Source organism: Motacilla alba, chromosome 1A, assembly GCF_015832195.1.
Source record: "Motacilla alba alba isolate MOTALB_02 chromosome 1A, Motacilla_alba_V1.0_pri, whole genome shotgun sequence".
NCBI classification, from domain to species: Eukaryota; Metazoa; Chordata; class Aves; order Passeriformes; family Motacillidae; genus Motacilla; species Motacilla alba.
In genome coordinates this window covers 64,476,657-64,496,214 of record NC_052031.1, presented here as the reverse complement: position 1 = coordinate 64,496,214, position 19,558 = coordinate 64,476,657, and the positions used below count along the sequence as shown (strand labels likewise).

General features: G+C 42.0%; 1 protein-coding gene across 10 annotated transcripts in view; it reads left to right on the top strand.

Annotated features, from left to right (window-relative positions):
* Positions 1 to 19,558, top strand: part of ETV6 (ETS variant transcription factor 6) — a 132,150-nt gene that overhangs the window by 22,181 nt on the left and 90,411 nt on the right. The window contains exons 2-3 of one of the 10 annotated variants that reach the window (XM_038155771.1): positions 2,769 to 3,046; positions 4,599 to 4,663. The exons of 7 other annotated variants lie outside the window; for them this stretch is intronic. The gene's annotated coding sequence lies outside the window, so the exon portion shown is untranslated. Of the gene's footprint in view, positions 1 to 2,768; positions 3,047 to 4,598; positions 4,664 to 10,984; positions 12,679 to 19,558 lie in introns of those variants that run through there. 2 more of the 10 variants (XM_038155770.1, XM_038155773.1) reach the window with 2 other exon arrangements.

The following is a 19,558-nucleotide window of genomic DNA, read 5'->3' as shown; positions in this document are numbered from 1 at the left end:
TTGTCTGTTTAATTACTATTGCTTTTATTTTGAGGTCTTCTCATAGAAAGCAGAATGATTCATCATTTCAGAACTCAAATAATTAATTTATTTTTTTCTGACTCAGCTTGAAGAAGCTGACTGAAAGAACACCTTTCCCTCCAAATATAGACAGGCAATATGTTGTCTAATAATGGTAATTTCTGAATAGCAGATGATCAGAGCAGCAGCAGAAATAGGAGTTGGTGGTACTTTATTTTTCTTATTTTTTTCTCCTGAGCCTCTGCATTGCCTGCAAAGTTGGAAAACTTAAAATAATCTTGTGTACTGTTTGTATGCCTCCCTCCCAGTAAAATACATTCAGAAGGTCTCTGACAAATAAGAAATTAGTGCAGGATCTACCTCATCAGTTGGGTTGACTGCTGTAGAAGACATCTGTCTTCTATTAATCTGGCTATTATTTCATTATCATCTCCTTGTGAGTACTGTAACAACTAGAAAAAATCTGCCGTTGTTAAATCCCTTTCAGATTTCTTTAAACGGGTTGTCTCTCTTGGTTTTGTGTCTTGTCCCATCTCAGAGATGTGATTTTCTCTTTATTCTGTTACTCCTTGCTGAACACTTGACACAGTACAAGGAGGTACTGAGGTGCCAAGGTAGGAGTGCAGACAAGTAGTGCTGTAGACTTGTTCAGCATGGACTCAGTGGATATCAGATGGTGAAGAGGTTGGATGCTGAATGATTTTGTTGAGTTTTAATTTCGTAAAGGAAAGAGCCCGTAGCTTAACCCTTCCCTGTAAATAGCTAGCCATTAGTTCTTGGGACATTGTAATTAGTAGATAGAGCTAAATATACGGAAGTGAGATTTTAATTTTTTGTGGGGGGAAAGGCACGGGAAGTGGTGAAAACAAATTATGAAAGATTAGAAATCCTTGATTTAGAAATATATCTTCCACCCTGCTGAATGTCTGTACACTGCCCTCCCTGCTTCTCTAAGTCCTGCCGCTCTTCCTGTGTCACTGCTAGTGTGGGCTCTCAGCTCTCTTAAGGGACAGCAGCTCCGACCTGACAGGCAGCTCCCAGGCATTATTCCCTTCCTTTTCATTTCCTAGGCTGAAACAATCCATGTTTGCCACCTTGTCTGAGATCAGGCAGTTTTCCAAGCTACAGCAGCTGTTCGTATGTTCCTCTTAGGTTATTTGAGCTGGTGCACAGAAGATTTTGGAGCTGCCCCTGCTGGGCTTAGTTAAGTTTCTGAGAGTTGTTTTTGCTGTATCTATCCTTGAATTAGATCAGCTCGAGCAATGTTATTATGCAATTTTTGCTCAGGACCAGTACAGCAGACAAGAAAGGTGTGTGTGTGTATGTGTGTGGGAGGTTTTCGATCCTGTAAATAATAATAATCTCCAGCTCTTCACTGGCCACTTCTTTCCTGTCCCATTACTCCCAAAGAGTGTTCCTGCATGTTTTACTGGTGATACAAGGTTTCCTTTGGAAGTTAGGTGCCAATTTGGGCTTCATTTAGAAGCTTTACAAAAAGGTCCTTGAAGTGCCCAGAGAGAGCACGAGCTTCCTTTGAGCATCTTACCTGCCTTTGGGGTATCCCTGTGAAGAGCTGCAGGTTCTTAAATGCTTTGAGAAAGGGCAAGGGGATCAGTTCCTGGAAGAGTTTTCTTTCCCTGGGGGACCCTGGAGGAATTTTGCTTGTACTTTATATCCACTTAGCGGTGAGAACAAATGCACCTTGCTCTGCATTTCTTGGAACTGTGTCTTGCTCACCACTTACATCTCTAGTTGTGGTGCTGTGTGCTTTTGTGTATTCCTGACTCCTGTGGTTGTGCAGTGGTTGTGGATTTTTTGCCTCATGTGGTTTGAAGCAAAGTTGCTGAGGGCTCTGTGTGTGTGTGTGTGTAGGAATAGCAGATTAGAAAATGAGAGGTTGGTAGGCTCAAAGAGCTTCCTGAAGGAGTGGGAGTGCAGGCCAGAGAAAGGAAGAGAAATCTTTTTGAAGCTGTATCAGTGCTTTACATGGACAAGAATAGCAGGCAGAGAGTACTGACAGAGTGGTCTGAGGATAAGCGTTGTTGCATAGCAAAGTGTTACTGCTGTAAAAGTCACTGCTGTCCACTCATGAAACAAATCCTTGCAGTGTGAGTGCAGTTTTACTGGTAAGGTTGAGTCACAGCACATTCTGCTCACACAGCTGTGTTAATGGCAGTCAGACCTGGTGAACGCTGATAAGTCTGCACGTGTCGGTAGTGTACGTGCAACCCTTATAAAAATTATGGAGGTGATGAGAGGAACAGCTCAGATCATGGCTTGTGACATGCTCTGCCCCTGGGAGGAGATGGCTGGGTGTTCTGTTGCAGGTCAGTAATGTGTGTGGTTCATTACTGGTGCAGTGGTGTTTGTGCCCTTCCTCCAGCCAGCTTGTAGAATGTCCTTCCTGAAAACAATTCAACTCTTTACCTGAAAGATTGCAGTGAGTGGTAACCAGGCCTTGGGTCGTTGGTGGAGCAAGGAAACATTTTGTTTAATGTTTTAGCTGCTGTTTCCAAAGGCTTTACTAAGCAAATCAGTGTAATTTCCTGGTTTTCTAATGGAGAAACTGAGGCAGAGAGGAGCGGGGGTGAGAAGAGAGCATCTTGTGTTGCACCTACAATCCTGATATGGGAATAGCAACCTGTTTTGCTTTGGCCTGGTGCTTTGGGCACCTGTTCAACAAAACATTTAAGCATATGCTTAATGATATGCATGGCAATAGCTCATTTACCATTTCCTCTTTTCAGAGCATCATAAACAGTGCTTCTCTACGAACCCGGACTGCAGGGCTGTGCCCACTCATGCCACCCCCTTGGAATCACCCAAGCTGTCAGCCAGGACACAGCTGGTGTCAACATCTGGCCTGTAGAACCTGTCTTATCAGTAAGGATGCAGAAGGTGGAGCAAAGAGTCATCTGAACAGGGAGGAAGTGGTAGTAGCTGGGTTGCAGGAGATGGAAACAAGCTTGTTTGACAGGTGGCTCTTGGATGCAGTTGACTTGAAAAGAAACTCCTGAACCTCCAGGTGAGCTCAGAACAATCACACAGAGACAGCACAGGGTCACCAAGCAAACACTTTAATGCAGCAGTGTAAAGACCCATGTTAATCATGCATTGAGTGTTTAAGCAGTGTAGTACCTCTCTTTTTAAACAAACACCAGCCTAAACCAGCATCAAACCCCAAACCAAACGAACAATGACTGTTCCAATACATCTGCTTGTCTGTCTTGAAAGAGACTTTCAGTCTTTGCAATTATCCTGGCATAAAATGCTTCATGGTTGTGCTAACAGGCAGACTTGTGTCAGCCCTGGAAGCTGCTTTAATGAACCCCAAGGTCTGACAGCCAACTTCCCTCTTTCAAGAGCAGCAATTTGTTGATCTTTCAGGATCTCAGCTCGGGAGCCATTTGCAAGGTTGTGGGATTACAGTGCCTAGAAAGCATTACAATTCCGTTTGCTGCTGTGTTCTCTTCATGTATAACATGGGACACCATTCATTTTTCTCCTCTGAAGACCAGCCTCAGTTCACTATATCCCTCTGGGCATGTTGATCATTCTGGGGCCTTTGCCACTGATTTTGGCAGGATATGATTCCGAACTTTCATCTGGGTTGGATTTTCTCAGTGAGATTGTTTATGAGAGAACAAATTTCAGGATCATATCCCAGGATTTTATATACTTTTGTTTCTTTCCATCTATAGATCCAGGATTTTTTTGAGTGTTGCAATCTCAGCATCAGGACTTAATCCATGCTGATTAGAACCAATGGGAGTTTCCATTACTAATTGCCACTGACGTAAATTCCAGCTCATAAATTAGGGATCAAAATGTATTACGCTATTGTAATATGCTGCATTAAGTGCAATATAGATTATGTATATATATATATTTATAATAATTTTATATGCAATATATGTTGTTGCTTGCTACATTTACTTTTAAGTAACGTTACTTTCTAAAATTAGAGACTACTGTAGGCTGTCTGAAGAGTTTTTTTTTGGTTTTTTTTTGGTCTAATCCTGGAGACACCTAGATTTTTTTTTTATGGGTGACTCCTTTAGCTTTCTGCCTGCTCCTTGCCTGTGCTTCAGTAATTCCTGCATTTAAGAAAAAAATCTAATTTTAAAAAATACTCCTCTGTTGTCTTGTGCAGCATTCAGCAATCCTCAGACATCTTACACCACAGATCTTAGGCACAAGCCAGTAGCAGCAATAGACTGATGCTGTCTTTGATATTTGGAACATGCAGATAACTTTGTTTTCACAGAGAAGCAAAGTCTGTAAAGCATTGAAGGGAGTGAATTGATGTCTAAAGATGTGTAAAAAGAGCAACTGTACGGAATGAGAACAAAATTTGGTCACTGCCATAAAGGTGCTTCCAAATTAGTAGGCATTGAGTTAACATCCAATCCCTTAGCCAGAAGGGTTAAGATTTACGTAAATAACATCCGCATAATGATTTTTTAAATGGCTAAATGATTTAATAAAAGGTTGAATTAAATTTATTAAATGGTTAGTAGAAAGCTAGAGCCACAACACAAGGAATATTTTCTCATTTTTCTCTTTTGTTTTGGGAGATGCACAGGGCAGACAGAACTGGTGGTTCAGAAAGGGATTGCTCATCTCTGCAACATCTCAGAAGGTAGAGTATTAGAGCCCAGCTAAAGAAAGAAAGGAAGATACCTCTCCCCCTTAGAAACCTACAATTTGTGATGCAAATCAAAGGGAGGCACATGTACCAATTTCGAAACTTACTCTTAGCTCATCCAGGTAATTGCCATACATGAGATTTGCATCAAAAATTTTGATAAACTTTCATAAACAGATTACCAGAATTGTACAAAACTTCTGTGATCTAAGGTTCTGTGGGTCCTGTAAAAGTCTACTGAGATTTTCTGGACCTGCACTTAATTTTGGCCAAATATAAGTTGAGCATCTTAATAACTTGAGGGTGAAATAATTGAAAACTTCAGCGTTTACAGTGATGATTATAGCTAAAAGACTAGAACAACAGCTCTTGATCTGAACATTCCCAAATTTGGAGATCTGAAATTCACATCTGGTTAGAATTTTTAGATGGAAAGATTTTATCCTTACTAAAAAAAAATAGATCGCTGATGCTGAAACTTAAACAATTACAAAATAAATCCCTCAGGAAATACAAAACATGGTTTGGAGTTGTTTCTGTTTTTTGTTTTGTTTTTTTTTTTAAGGAATGTATAGCTGTGCTTCTCACCTTGATGTTCTCAGTTCACACTGTTAATTCATACTGCTCAAGGTATAAAAGAGGATGGTAACTTTTAAGGCAAGGCGCAGCTCATGGTTAAACAAGCTTTGGGAGTTTTGGGCTGCCTGTCAGTGGGAAAGCCAAGGGTTAAGGGTTTGTTCTGTCAGCTCTTGGTGCAGAGATGTGGTGCTCACACACCAGGAGCAGTTGTACAAATGCGCTGGTGTCTGAACGCCTGCAGGCTTGCGGCTCCGTTTTATATGATTGGGGGGCTTTTTTTAGAATCCTTTTTAAAAATACACAGGAATTAAGCAATTTCCTTTGCACGGTGCCTCTGCCAAAGCCCACTGAAGTCACTGGGAAGACTCCCACTGTTTTTAGCTGGCATTCAGATCTATCTCGTGTTCCTTACAGCCTAGGCTACTGCGAGTGTCTGTGGGGGTGTGTAACCATCTCAGTTCTCCTGGAAGGGCTGTCCTGCTGTACTTCAGTTACCATGGAATAGATTGCCCACATTACTAGCAACATAATTATTCTGGATCAAAAATACTTCAATTCCAGAATTGTCTCCGTGTGGGGAGCTACTCCGGAATAAAAATCAGGCGATGGCTTTGTCTGCAATAGCTGTGCTTCTTGCTCACTTTCTGTAGGCAAGGTGTTTTAAACAGAGGTGGAAGGCACTAAAGTGACTCCCTTTTTACAGCAGCACAGCCAGATTCTGTGAATCTTCCCTGAATTGTAGTTGTTGTGATTTATAAAATGGAACTAAAGCATCCATCCTCCCCAGACCCAGGTGTGCAGAAGTCCTTACTGTGGGCCCTGGCTACACTCCTGAGCCCACATTCAGGTCTGTGCAGGTGCAGTTCTGTGCCTGTGACTTCAGTGGGACACTCTGTCTGTACGGATCTGATTGACAGGATTGTGGCCCCACAGGAGTAAGGGAGCACAAGCGTTGCCCTTTGTTTAGGGATCAAACCTATCCACTCTCACATTTTAATGGGAGCCCCATATAGAGATGCTGGAGTAATCTGGAGGAAGAGCCACATGTCATTGCCTTTTCCCACTGCTACAGATGAATCAAAGCACTCAGTAAATTAACTCTTTTTATAATGTGTGTATAGATCCTGTGAGTGGACTTGGAGCAGACTTTAAGGCTGAGATTTTACAGTTTCTATTTTTTTTAATGGATCTAACAAGGCCTGCAGGTCTAAGCATTTTGAGCTCATTTTCCAAACTGCCATATTACTCTTGTCTTTTTATCTGTTCCTTTAACATCCTAACTTTTCTATCAATGTGAGTACTGGGGAATTCACTACACAGATACAATATTAATTCCAGACATTTCACAAGACAGTTTTTAGACATTCACCCACATGATGATGTGTTAACTTTAAAGCATGTACTTCAGAAATAAAGGAGTTAAGCAAAAAAAAAAAAAAAAAAAGTTAAAATGGAATTTATTCAGTCCCTTTCTTTGCAATACATAAATTCATGTACAAATACGGAAATAGCAGGATGAGTTAGTGTGTTTCCGTGCCATTTTTTATAACCACATGTGCTGTTACCTCTCTGTAGCATGTTTGTGACATAGAAATAGAACACGGCATTTCCCATGAAAAAGTCAAAAAAAGAGGTTTTTTTTAAATAGATCTTTCCTTCGTGTTGGAAAAAAAAAGTTGGTTTTATATCCGATTTCAAGAGAAACACTTTTTTTCCCATAAATATAAGGACATATTTTGTTACCCACGAACAGAAAATCTGCCACTTCTCTGTATTACTTCCTATCTTCAGATCTCTGCTATCAGTCTGTCATAAAAGCTCATATCAATTAAAGCAGATATAGAAGCTTATCATTATTGGACTTGGAGAAATCTGGTTGAAAACCTGATCAGACATGATGTTCTGCCTGCAATTAATCCAAACCGAAGAGGTGCTGCCTCAAGTATGCATCACCATATTTATTATTTGTCCCTTCCACCTCCACTCCACCTGCCTACAAAAGGCTTATTTGCTCAGCTTTGCCTCTGTAGTTGCTTCCTAATCCAGTTCAATCAAAATTATCAGTTTGGGATTTTTTTTCCTTAATGTATTCTGGGTAGCAGATTTATTTTAAGTTAGAACATTGTCATTTTCATTAAATGGTGAAACTGGGAAGCTGAGATTCCCATCTCAGTGAGATTTAGCTCTCAGTGAACTTGGGGTCTGTTGTGGTGTCCTGAGCTGGATTTTTTGTGTATCCGAAGCCTATTTTCTTAGTGGCATCTATATATTGAGGTAAAAATGTTTATTAGAAAGCAAAGACGTTAGAACTGCAAACAAACTCTGTTTAAAAATAGCAGAGAATGTATTTTTCCATTATAGGAAAAAATGGAAAGCAGATGGTGGGAATTTTCGACAGTGGGACTTACTTTATTTGTTGGTAGAAGAGGGCTTGTGTTGGAGGGTCCTTTGTTCTGTAAGTAGGTGGGGACAAAGAGGCTCATCCCCTGCACAGCCTAAATTGTGCTGTGAACTTACCCACCCCTGGCACGGGGCTTGGGCTGGGTACTGTAGGGCTGAGGGGCCATTCCCATCTGCCTACGGACTGGGTTCCAGGTTCAGGTAATTGAAATTAGCCCCCAGCAGTTTGAATCATGTGTAATTTCATTGCCACGGTGCATTTTGTGATCCCAGCTCAGCTGGGCAGAGTCACCGTGCGGCTCCCTTCAAACCATGGCCCCTGTGCTGCTCCAGCACGTTCTCTGTGTGTTCACGTTCATTACCCTCCGTCAGGCGCTCGCAACATCTGCTCAGCTCCGTGTTCAACCCCTCGCTGCCTGGCATGGAAGTGACTCTGCTTCCTGAAAGGGCAGGGGAAGGGAGGGAGGAAAAGAGCAAATGGGCTGGTGCGGAGCAGCCCTTCTTCCAAGCCTTCTCTTTTGTACTAAATTTAGCTGTTGTGGCCGTGAGCAGGCTTGTGCTCGGCAGCAGCACAGTGGAGTCCCTAAACCATCTCTGTTTCCTGCTGATTTGGTGTTATGCTAGGAAGGATGTGGTGCAGGACGTGAAGCAGGATTAAGCAAGGAGCAAGGGCATTAGTGGAATGACCCTAGGGAGAGACAGGCTCGTTCTCTCTCAACTCTGTCCAAAGGCAGGTAGCTGTGACCTGTCATGTAACAACAGGCTTTTCCTTCAGTGCTGGAATCATTCTCTTGTGCCATGGTTTAGTTGCCTCCCAAATTGCCTGATGCTGAACATTTATTAAGGACTCCATGATCAAATGTTTGCGGTTTGACAGAAGGAGCTGACGCTGGTTTAAAAGGAAATATGTTGTAATATTACCTCCAGAGAGCCATGGAGGAGAAACTTTGGACAGGATTTGTACTTGATAAAATTCTGTTTTGACGTAGTTGAGAGAAGCAGGATATTTCTCCTGTGACTTTTCATTATTATGTCATTGTGAGAGCAGCATCTTTCACTTTTTGAGACTCTGTCTGTGCCTGCTGCTAATTCCCCACCTGAAATCTTAACATGGGTGACATGAGACACACTTCAGCAGCCATGAAGAGAAGTGTGAACAGCCATTCCCGTGGTAAGGATATTAAGAAGAGTCCCAAGTTGTTTGAAAGCCTGTTTTTTGCATGAAACTTGAAGAAAATGAGGTCAAGGTTCAGGTAGACTTCGGGGATTTACAGTGGTGAAGGAAATCTTGCCTCAGTGCAATTAAAATTTAACTGAAGAAATAACTTCTGGTTTGTTTGGTTGTTTTTTTTTTCCTGTAAGATTTCCCCTCTTGGCTTCAAAGGTCTTTGAATAAAGAATTATATTACTGCAGTCTAGCTGAACAAAAGCAGTGAAACAGCACGTGACACCTACAGTTTGTACAATCATCCTTAATGTGCTCATATATCGCATGAAATAGGTATGGATTTTTTTTATATGTAGACCTGAAGTTTTTTGAAGACAGAGTTGGCATTTTGGCCAAAGATTATACAGATGCATCAGAGAATGCATCTTTCCTAGGTTCAGTCAAGTCCTGCTTCTCAGCCATCAAAGCTTATTTTGGCTTTTGCTATCTATACTGGGATGGCTCAATGATAGTTAGCATGGGCAAGTACTGCCTTATGTTTAGAAATGAATCCTGTCTTTCTGGATGCTGAGGATTTACTCTTGGCCTAGATTTAGTGTTTGTGTAAGTGAGCAAAGCTTTTTTTTGTTTGTTCTTTCCTTGTTCTCTGAAACAAATGTCCGAAATTTATAGGTAAAGAAAAAGATAGTCATGTGGACAATAATGTTCTTTAATGATATGATTGCCCTGTAAATCTGTGTCAGGGAGTTTGCACCTGGGATTATCCTCATTGCTGTACAAACTGGCTGGCAGAAGTTGAAGAATTTGTGGATTATGGGGAACACAGATATGGCAAATGTGTACATAATATATGAAAACACAGATTGTATCACCTGTGCTAGATTTTTTGGAGTAGGGAAGTGTGGTGGGGGGGTTTTTCGCTTCTTTTTGAATAGTGGTCTAGATTGCATACCTTAAATAGCATCATTTAGTAGGAAGTGATCTAAAACCAAACACTTTGAGAGACTGACCACTAAAGATTTGTCCTCACTGCTCTGTCAATATACCTGGTAACTCCAGTTTCCCCACTACTCCTTTTCCAGTTTGCATACCCATCCTTACTTCCACTAGAGTGCTGCTTTCTTCTTGAGCTGAAGTGGTTGAAACTCCTTGTTGCAAGAGCTCCAGTTAGGAAAATAGTGTGTAAGCCATCCCAGTTCCATTAACTCAGCAACTGTGTGTAGCTAATCAAATGCTTCTGCTTAACCTGCGGGTCACTTTTGCCTAGATTTGACCCCCAGTGGCTTCAGGTGGCTCCCAGACTTTGCCCTGGGGCAGGTAAGGAGCACTCATGCATTCTCTTTTGCCTAATATGCTTTCTGGATTGTAGCTCCTGGTGGCAGGGCAGTAAGGAACAGGAGTTAAATCCCTGCAGTTGTTCATTAAACCTGGGGCTTTGGGTAGATGGGAATTTGTGGTCCAGTGTGAATTCAAAGGATGCCATTACAACTGACTCCCATTTACTAACATAAGTGTAATATTTACTAGCCAACACTGACTTCAGGATGACCTTTTTGGGTGGTTGTCCTGGGCTGATCCACCACTTCTGAGATCAGTGCCGTGCTCTATGTTTGGTGCAGTGTCTGTTCTCATGAGTATTGAGATAAATTGGTTCAAATTAATACAGGACAAAGGAGCTTCGAGATGACCCCTTGCACAGCAATGAGTTTTATAACAAGATTAGCGTTGAGTTGCATCTCTGTAAGGAATGGAGGTGGCTTTATCTAAGTAATTTTTCAGATGCAGCTGGTGTTGGCTGACCAAAAGAAATCTTGCAATTTTGGTTTAATCAAAAGGATTAAAGTTGCTGGGGTGTGAGGGTGGAATAAAATTATTTTCTTATAGGGAAAAAAAAAAAACCACCAACCTGATTTCATTGTATTAATAGCACTTTTATTCTGAATAGTGAAAACTCCATCCCTCCCTCTCATCTCTGGGACTGTTCTTTAGGGCCTGCTGAGGTATTTGGATTTGCAGTTTTTTCTGAAGTCTGCATAGCTAGTGCCCTTAGAATTTGTATTTCCACGGGAGAGAGGTGGGGGGGAGGTGGAGAAGAAGCCCCAGCACCTTCAACAAAAACAAGATGTTTATGCTTGCTCTGACATTCAGAGCTCTTGAAGGTAAGAGTCTTTGCTTCCACAGACAAGGGGGCTTGTGGTGTTCCCTCTCACTTGTTCTCATGGGTGTCTTGTGTTTGTGAGATCTGATTCTTTTTCATGTTCTCTGCTATATCTGTGAGATAGCATTGTTTCCCATTTTTCTTTTCTCCCATGCACTAGAGAATTTGTGCCCCTAAACTTCCACCTGTCTCTTAGTAACAAGATTCCTCATTCTGTCTCCAAACGAGGAGCTCTGGGTACACCCGATGATAATTTCTGATGTGCCAAGGGTGGTATGTGCATCTCCCAACACGATTGATGTTTTGGGGTTTTTTGGTGGGGTTTTTTTTTTTGGTGTTTTTGGTTTTGTTTTGTTTTGGGGTTTTTTTTCATCTGTTCTGTAATTACAAGCTTAGCTATGGCCAGGGGTATTACCATGCTGCAAGGTATCAAGGAATATGTCGCTAGCCAGGTACTGCAAGTAATAGGAGCAGGTAGTTCTGCTCCCTAAAAATTCTAGTATCTCTGTTTTCCATGTTTGCAATTTCCAGTGTTCAGCAAAACGTCTGGCTCTTGTCAGTAGGAATGTACATGCTTGCTCACAGGGCTTTTTCAGCTTAGTTCATGCAACATCAGATATTAAGATCTTGCTTTTATTTTTGCATACATGCAGGTTGAGGTGAGTTTCAGCACAGGTTTCTGATTAATACTATAATTTTTGGCATTAGGATTAAAGTTGAAATAGAGATATGTAGTAATATGCATCTGTAGCATAACTGTATGTGCATACACGTGTTGAAAGATAGAAGAGCATTGCTTGAGAGACGGTCCACTGTTTTATCTACATCACTTAAGCCAGTAAAAAGTTTTAGGTTTCCATCCAAACCAGGCTTAGTCTGCTTTTAAATGTATTAGTAGCTTTAATATTTCCCCTCTGGGACCTTGGATCATTGTACGATGATTCCAGTTTGGATGGGGATAGGAAGAGGAGAAGCTAAATAAATTTTAAAATACATTTTATTTTTTGTTGTAGCTCACAAAGTTATGCAATTTTAGCCCTGGATTGAAGGCAGGAGGCAAATAGAGTGGTCTGTATTTGACTGCATGGCAACTGAAATTTGTTGCGTGGATATCATCCCGTCATGTGCCCAGTGTCTAATTCTGATTGGATTCTCCTGGTGTGAAGAATCACACTTGCCATCAGTGGGATGTCCATCTGTCTGAGCCTGAAAGCAGCTCAAGGATGAAGGCTGTAGAGGAGGAGTCTGTGGGATGGCCTCGCTGTGCCTATGAAGTCTGATGCACAGGATTTATAAGCATCCAGTCTGTTTTGAGGGATCCTTTCTTGCGCTGCTGTGTGGTTATGAAAGCAGATATTATTGTTGAATTCCTCTGTGGTGGCCACTGAGGGAGCTGGACACTCAGGCAATTTACAGACATTGGGGGTGGTGTTTCTGTGGGGTTTGCCAGTGTTAGGAGGTTATTCTCATTTAAGGTGGTTTTAACGACTCTCAACAGCTTTCTGATTTTTTTTTTTTCTTTTTGGTTGCAGGTGTGTAAGGAGTGGTGCCTATTCACTGTGCACTGAGATTGTATATCCCTCATAAATTGTTTGTAAATCACTTTGGGATCTTTCTGGCTGACAGGCAGATCCTGTGTAAGCACATCACCCAGCCCTGCAAAGCCCAAGCCTTAGAGAGCTGAAGCGGCTGCCAAAGCAGCAGGTGTGTCAGCTCAAAGTTACCCGTGAGGAGCGGCTGTAGGCTCGAACTTTGCCCGTTTATTTGCTCAAGGTTTTATCTCATCCTTTATTGTACAGCCCAGTGAAAATGAGTATTTGCCTTGTCAGTTGGAGTGGGGCCGCGGAGCGGCAGCTCCGTGAGCGCCCGGTGGCCTCGCGAGCGGAGCCGTCGCTGCTCCTGGGGGAAGGCTGTTCTTCATGTGCCATCGGAGGAGATAGGGACACCTGAGCAAACAGTGGTCACCCCGGGCTCTGGGGCAGGGTGACTGCTTTGGTACACTCCACTGATTTTTTTTCTTTCTTTTTTCTTACTATTATTTTTAATATCTGTAGCTTTTTTGTTGTTGTTGTTGTTCTGAGGGTAGATTTTCACATTAGAGCAAGGCAAGAGCACTCCAAACAGAAAGCTAAACTTGCATTTTACTCTTAATTTTGCTTCAGGATTGTGCAAGTGGACAGCAAAATTAATATCAAAATTCTTCTGAATTTCTTCTGAAATTTCTTCTGAATCAGAGGCTAAGTGGAAAGTGTAGCAGCACAGTGTGCTGCTGTGCTCAAGACTGTTACTCTGAAAAAAAACAAAACAAAACAACAATCCTCAACGTTTAAAAAAAACCCTGTTTAGCAATTGAAACGGCTATTTTTCATGTAACATTTTGATTTTAGCCAGATTGCATGTATTGAGGGAATTGTTTACTAACATTTGGTGCGACTTCTGGTCTTCAGACCCCTGGCAGCCCACTTAGAGCCAGGCAGTGATGAATAATTTTTTGCCTACTGCCTTATAGGAGGATAAAGTGGCATCAGTTTCTGGGGTTCAGAACTGTTTGCTGTTGGAGTTCAGGCATCCATATCCCAGCACTGGATGGGAATTAGACGTGTGCAATGTAGAAGTGACAGACTCAACATGCAGGAAACCAGTCGGTTGCTCAGAAGACCTGATCTCTGCCTCAGCTTCCCTTGAGCAGTTCATTTGACTACTCTGTGCCTCAGTTTCCCATTTTATCTGCCATGTAACTTATCTCTTTAGCTGTTCAACAATTTTAAATGGGACTGCCTTCCACTGTTCAAAACAGCTGTTCTGCTTCAACAAAGTCTTAATAATAAATGTAAACAACTATGGTTTTCAGATAGTTAAAATAAATTTAGGAGGATTCTGGTTAATTTTTGATTTTCAGCTGTGTTACCAAGGGTTGATCTTTGGACCGATATAACCAAACTTTTTCCTTAGTTGCTTTCTGTTATTCTGCCTTTCGAAGGACTTTGTGGAAAAGAAAGCAGTGTAAAAATCACACAACCGGTTTGGCAGGTCCTGTATAAAGAGGAGAAATGCCAGGAAAAGTCTTGTGTCTTTGTTGCCAGCTTAAAAAAAAAAGGGGTTAATTTTCTCCTAATGAAAACTTCAGCTGTTGCTGTGTGTGAGGTGGACTGTGGGGATGGGCACGTGGTGGCAGGGGCTTGGAGTGCTTGGTGGAAGGAACATTCCCTCAGATGCTGGGAATATTGTCTCAGTCACCTTCTTGGCTGTAGGAACAGAAGAAGCATTTTATCATGGTTCTTGTAAGCAGATTTGTTCTTTTTTTTCCTTCCCTCATTTCCTCTGACAGTCTCACAGCTCAGCTCTGGTGTTAAACACACCCTGCTTGATTAACTGGAGGTGATTGATGTCCCCCTGTTTTGCTTTACTTTTACCAGGAGAGAGCTGTCCTGGTATTGAAGATTGTGTGGCTGTGAGTTGGGATGGGTGAGGAAACCTGCCTTCCCAAATGGATCTGTGCCGTTGCATAACCGTGGGAAGGGTTGAAGTGCCTCTGTCCTGATTCTTGTGGCAAAGGAGGGATGTGTTTCTGGAACAGTTTTGAAGCTCCTTTCTGATTTAGGCCATCTCTGCTGCTGCTTGTGAGCTGAGAGATTTCAGTCAATGCGTTGACAAGGAGGAGTGTTAAAAATCAGAAGTTCCCTCCCATGAGGAGGATGTTTAAAATCATTGCTAAAATGCAAAATGAAATGCATTCGGAGAGTTTTTGCAAGTTGTCCATGTCATTTTACTTCTCTTGTAGTTCATCCTTCTGTTTCTAGAGCAGCAGCATAACCCCAGAACCATGGCTGTGTAGGTAGAGCGTTGGGGATTTAGGTAACTTGCTGCTTCTTCCTGCACCTCTTTTCCTAACTGTAAACTAGGATTCTAACAGGCCCTTCCTGTGGTGCTTCACTATCTTGAGTATTTTGGCTTCGAGCTCGTCAGGGCTGTCCTCTGCTCGCTGTTTCTGGAACACTTTGGGCAATGATGCTGTATTTGTTTGCTTCTGAGTGCTGTCACTGTATAAATGTCAAGTCCTAACAGCGAGGTTACAGCCAAATAAGAGTTCTTGGGAGAACATACTGTTCTCTAAGGTGTCAAAGTAGGTTTTTCCTCAGCCTCTGTACCCTGAAAGGGTACCTAATCTGCCTATGTTTTGGTCCCTCCACTTGTAAAGGTGAGTGTAATAACACTTCCCTTCATTGCAAGAAACTGCTAAAGGTATTACAGGACATATTTAAATAGTGTGGTAGTAAGGACCATGAAGAAGCCTTCAGATTGAGTTAAAATGGGCTTAAGACTAGTACTTTACTCTCTTTTTTAAATACGTCTGAAGTTTACTCTATTTCAGCTGGCTTAGTTCCCAAGCTTCTCACTTCTGTAGTGAGGCAATATTTGCAGGTCAGAGGCAGTCTTATGGTAAGGGTGGAGTGGCTCTCACTACAGTGTCCATTCAGATGTGAACCAGCAATGCTTGGTTGTGAAAACAAGCCAAAGATAACCAGAGTGAAACTTCAGCACTTCTGTTCTGCCAGGAACAACATCATAACCAATGCTTCAGGATTATGAGCTAAAACAAAATAATAATTTGAGGAAGAACAAAAAGTGATGCAGAGGTTGAAAGGAGCAATTAAAACAGTTGGGGAACTTAATGAACAGGAAAAGCTATGGCAGAAGGAAAGCAGCTAAACTGAGATTTGTCACAGGGCTTGACACACCTGTGGACCTCAGCATTTATCCCGTTGTCCTGTTGGCACAACGAAGGCAGTGAGGGCTGTGGTAGTGCCACAGGTTGTTTTGGAGAGTCACAGCAGGTCTGGGAACAGGCAAACTTGTCACCAGCAGCCCTTATTATATGTCCTCGCTGTTTCTCTTCAAACCTCTTCTGTGAATCTGGTTTTATCCTGTGCTTTGCTGTCTGGCATCTGGCACCCAGCCCTGTGCAGCACCTCTGTACAGGAGGTGATCCACTTCTTGTTCCTCTTCTGAGTGCTGGGAGTGCCCCTGGAATTTCCAGAGTGAAGGAATAAGGTCTGTGTGGGGTGTACCCTGTCACATGGACAGGTCATACCTGGAAGGCATCTCTTGTTTTCAGAGCAGTTGGGAAAGGATTGCTAATAGCTCTCCTTACGCAACAGAATATTCACCTGCTTAGTTAATTACTTATTAGCTCCAGGCAGGGACATGGCAGATTTGTTAATAGCAATGGTCAAATCATTAGAGTGTGCAGCATTAATGGAGGAGAAAGCATTTAATAAAGAGCCATTACTTGACCCTGTCATTGTCTATGGAATATAGACCATATTGTTGAATTCAGGCTCTGCTCTTTGCCTGTCATCTTCCACTTCTTAAAAGTATGTCTTGCTCGGGAGCTTCAGCTTCTCTTCAAACATATATGAAAGCACATCTATTCTTTTGGATCAGATATGCTGTACCATGACCAGCTGTTTCTGTACAAATATGTTTAAAAACTCCCCTTAAAGCTCTGCCAGTCCTAATGGTCCTCTGCTGGAAGGACCATGTTTTATAGGAAATAAAAGATTTTACTGTGCCTCATGCTATATCCCAGGTGGTTTGTTTTCTTTTTCTAAGTAGTATTTTGTGTCTGATCATCAGCAAAAAGTTCAGTTTCTACTACTTTGCATTCTCATACTATTAGACTGCTGACTGGAGAGACCTTACAAAAGCTGCTAAATAGCTTGTTTTAAAAAAAAAATCCATTTTTTCTTACAGGCTGACCTGCTGCAGATTTTGTTTCTTTTTATGTAACTCAGCTTCTTTCAGTGGTCTCCCAATGCATCTTTATGTTTTGATCACAGCTTCTTACTAGCTTATCCTTCTGCAATATGTCTTCCAGATTACCTTCTCTTCCCTCTGTTTGTATTTCCTTTTGGATGTTGGGCCCTATCTGTCCTTTCTTCTGTCCATCTCAGTAGTTCTTTTATTCCTTCCTTATAAGCTAGATTGTTTGACTCTTGTAAAACTTGCCTGTCTTGCATACATGGGGGGTGTGTGTGTATGATGCAGAATGAAGAGCCTGGAAATGTGCAGGATGCAATATTCTAGGTGAGATCCCACCAGATGTTTTTTATATACTCTCCTTTGTCAGCTAGAACTTCCTTTTCTAGTCATGCTGATGTTAATGTTGCTCACATTGAAGTAAGCAGTTGGAGTAGGTGAAAGAATAGGGGGAGAGGAAGATTGTCATTTGATGTTTGTTCCATATCCAGTTTCTGTACAGTAGTCAAGGTCAGTGCAAGTATGGCCCTTTCTAGGAACTCTCTCTGCATTTCATGTGTTGGGAGTTGAATAATCTGAATCTTTGTGATATTTTATAGTGGCAGTGATCCATGATCCCTTGTTTCTGGACTAGCTTACAAAGACAGTCTTTGAGAATGGGTATTTTATTTGGCTATCTTCTCTTGTTGAGGATTCTGTTTAGTTTTACTCAAGTAGATCTGCCCATTTTGTCACCAGCAGCCCTTATTATAGCTGTCCTATTCCCAGACTGGCCTAGATTCTCTCTGGAAAATAGTTTTTACCTACTTAGAGGTGTTTTGGAACAAGGGGATGTGGCACACTTCCCTGCCATGCTGTGTGTGCTGAGTTACTGTGGCACTACTTGAATCTTTAGGATTACAAACTGTAAGGTGCAGCATTAGACCTTGGCATGGCACTCCCAGGTTTCTCTGGGCCTTTGGCATGTCCTTCTTCATGAAAAGTCTGCTAGAAGCCTGAAGTGTGGAGAAATGCTGTGGTGGAAATTCAGGGGTGCTGTGTATGCCAGTATAAGTAAGTTTAAGTTACAGGAGAAGAGAAAGACTGAGGCCCATATGTGGATTTTACTTCCACCAGTGTAAATCTGGACCAGAAACATTGTTTAAAAATAAATAAATAAAATTCACTGAAGAATTTTGCTGGTACAGATGGGAGCAGGATCCAGCTGTATATTGGGACCAAGAAGGGCAATTTCTTATATTTGTAAGTGGTGTTTTTAAAATGTGTATTTCAGGATGTTGCAGCTCTACAGGAATTCTGTTTCCATCAGTGACTGAGGATTAAAAGAAGCCTTGACTTCTACGTGAATTACTCTCCCATGTTTTTTCACTACTTAACTGATGGGCAATTAGATACCCTAGGACAGTGAATGAGTTGACCTCATCTGTGTGACAGTTCTGACCTGTGATTTGTGCTATGTAAATATTTAATATCCTCTTTTGTGGAGGACTCTGTTCACAGTAACTGTAGTTTCAGTAGGAACGTTCAGAAGGCAATGCTCAGCCATGGCAGGAAGATCAGAAATGATGATTGTCCTTGGATGTGTGTTTGAATGCACAGTAACATTGCAACTTTGACAGCTCAGTAATGCAACCAAGTGAAAACACTTGTGCCATGCCAGCCCTGAGATGCAGAAGAGGAGCTTTCCCACAACTCATGAGAGGGCAGCTCCCTTTACACCATGTTTCCCCTTAGTCTTCCCATCTCAGTTTCATGGCCTCCAGGAGCCTTGCCCTGAAATGAGCACATGACTGCAGTAAGAGTGTTCAGGGTGTTAATTCCCACGCACACAGGCAGGGTTGTACAACCACCGTATGTTACAGAGACGAGGCTTCCCAGCCCTGCCTGTTTCAGAAAAGAGAACACCAAAAGTGCAGTGAAATATCTCTGACGTGCAGCTAAGCCTGGAAAGTTCTTTGCTGTTGCCTTCCTTGCTTCCCTGCTGCTTACTCACTGGCCACAGTACTTCAAAGCCTCATGTGGGATTTTTTTTTTCCCTAGCTATACAATTAACTGTCTCTCTTGAGCTTTCTGTGGTGCTTTGTGTGGAGTGAGTGTACCAACAAATCATGGTATAGATGCCAGAGGGACCCTATGGGTTACAGTAGTGGCCCAGCTTTTTCCATGCCCTGCTTAAACACAGGTCAGTAGCGAGTTCTTCAGAGGAGCATTGCAGTGACAACCCCAGGATGCAAATTTTGGAGTTGCATGTTGAAAAGGGCTGGGGGCAGATAGTTTCTTAATGTCAGGCGTTGAATCCATGGTTGACTTCTGCCTTGAAGTAGTAGGTCAGGGGGTGCCAAGTCCCAGCTTTGCTGCCTTTTCTTGGAGCCTTGCTGTAGAAGGGTGGGTGGATAGATAAGGCTTCACCCCTGTTTGGACTATCATGATTCTGCTTCCAAATTCTGAACCAGAATCTTGCCTAGCTGGGATATCTACAGATAAAATTCTTTATTATACATATAAATGACTGATCTTTTGATGAACTGTACTGAGTTTTTTGCCTTAGTTTTATCTTTTAGTTTTACTTGATACTATCTTCACATAGCCTGTTCTATTCTCTATTCCCCCATATTAGAAGCAAAAAAATACTTTCTAAGTGTGTGGTTGGCTAGTTTTTTGCTGCTTTGATACTTGCTAATTTGAAATATTTTCTAGTGCTTGTACACCAATGCAGCTGTATCATGGCATTTTCAGTGACAGCATTGACCTCCTCAAGCTGCCTTTTCATAGCACTCAAGTGCATTGGTATTGCTGTCTGTACGATTTTAATTTAATTAGGACA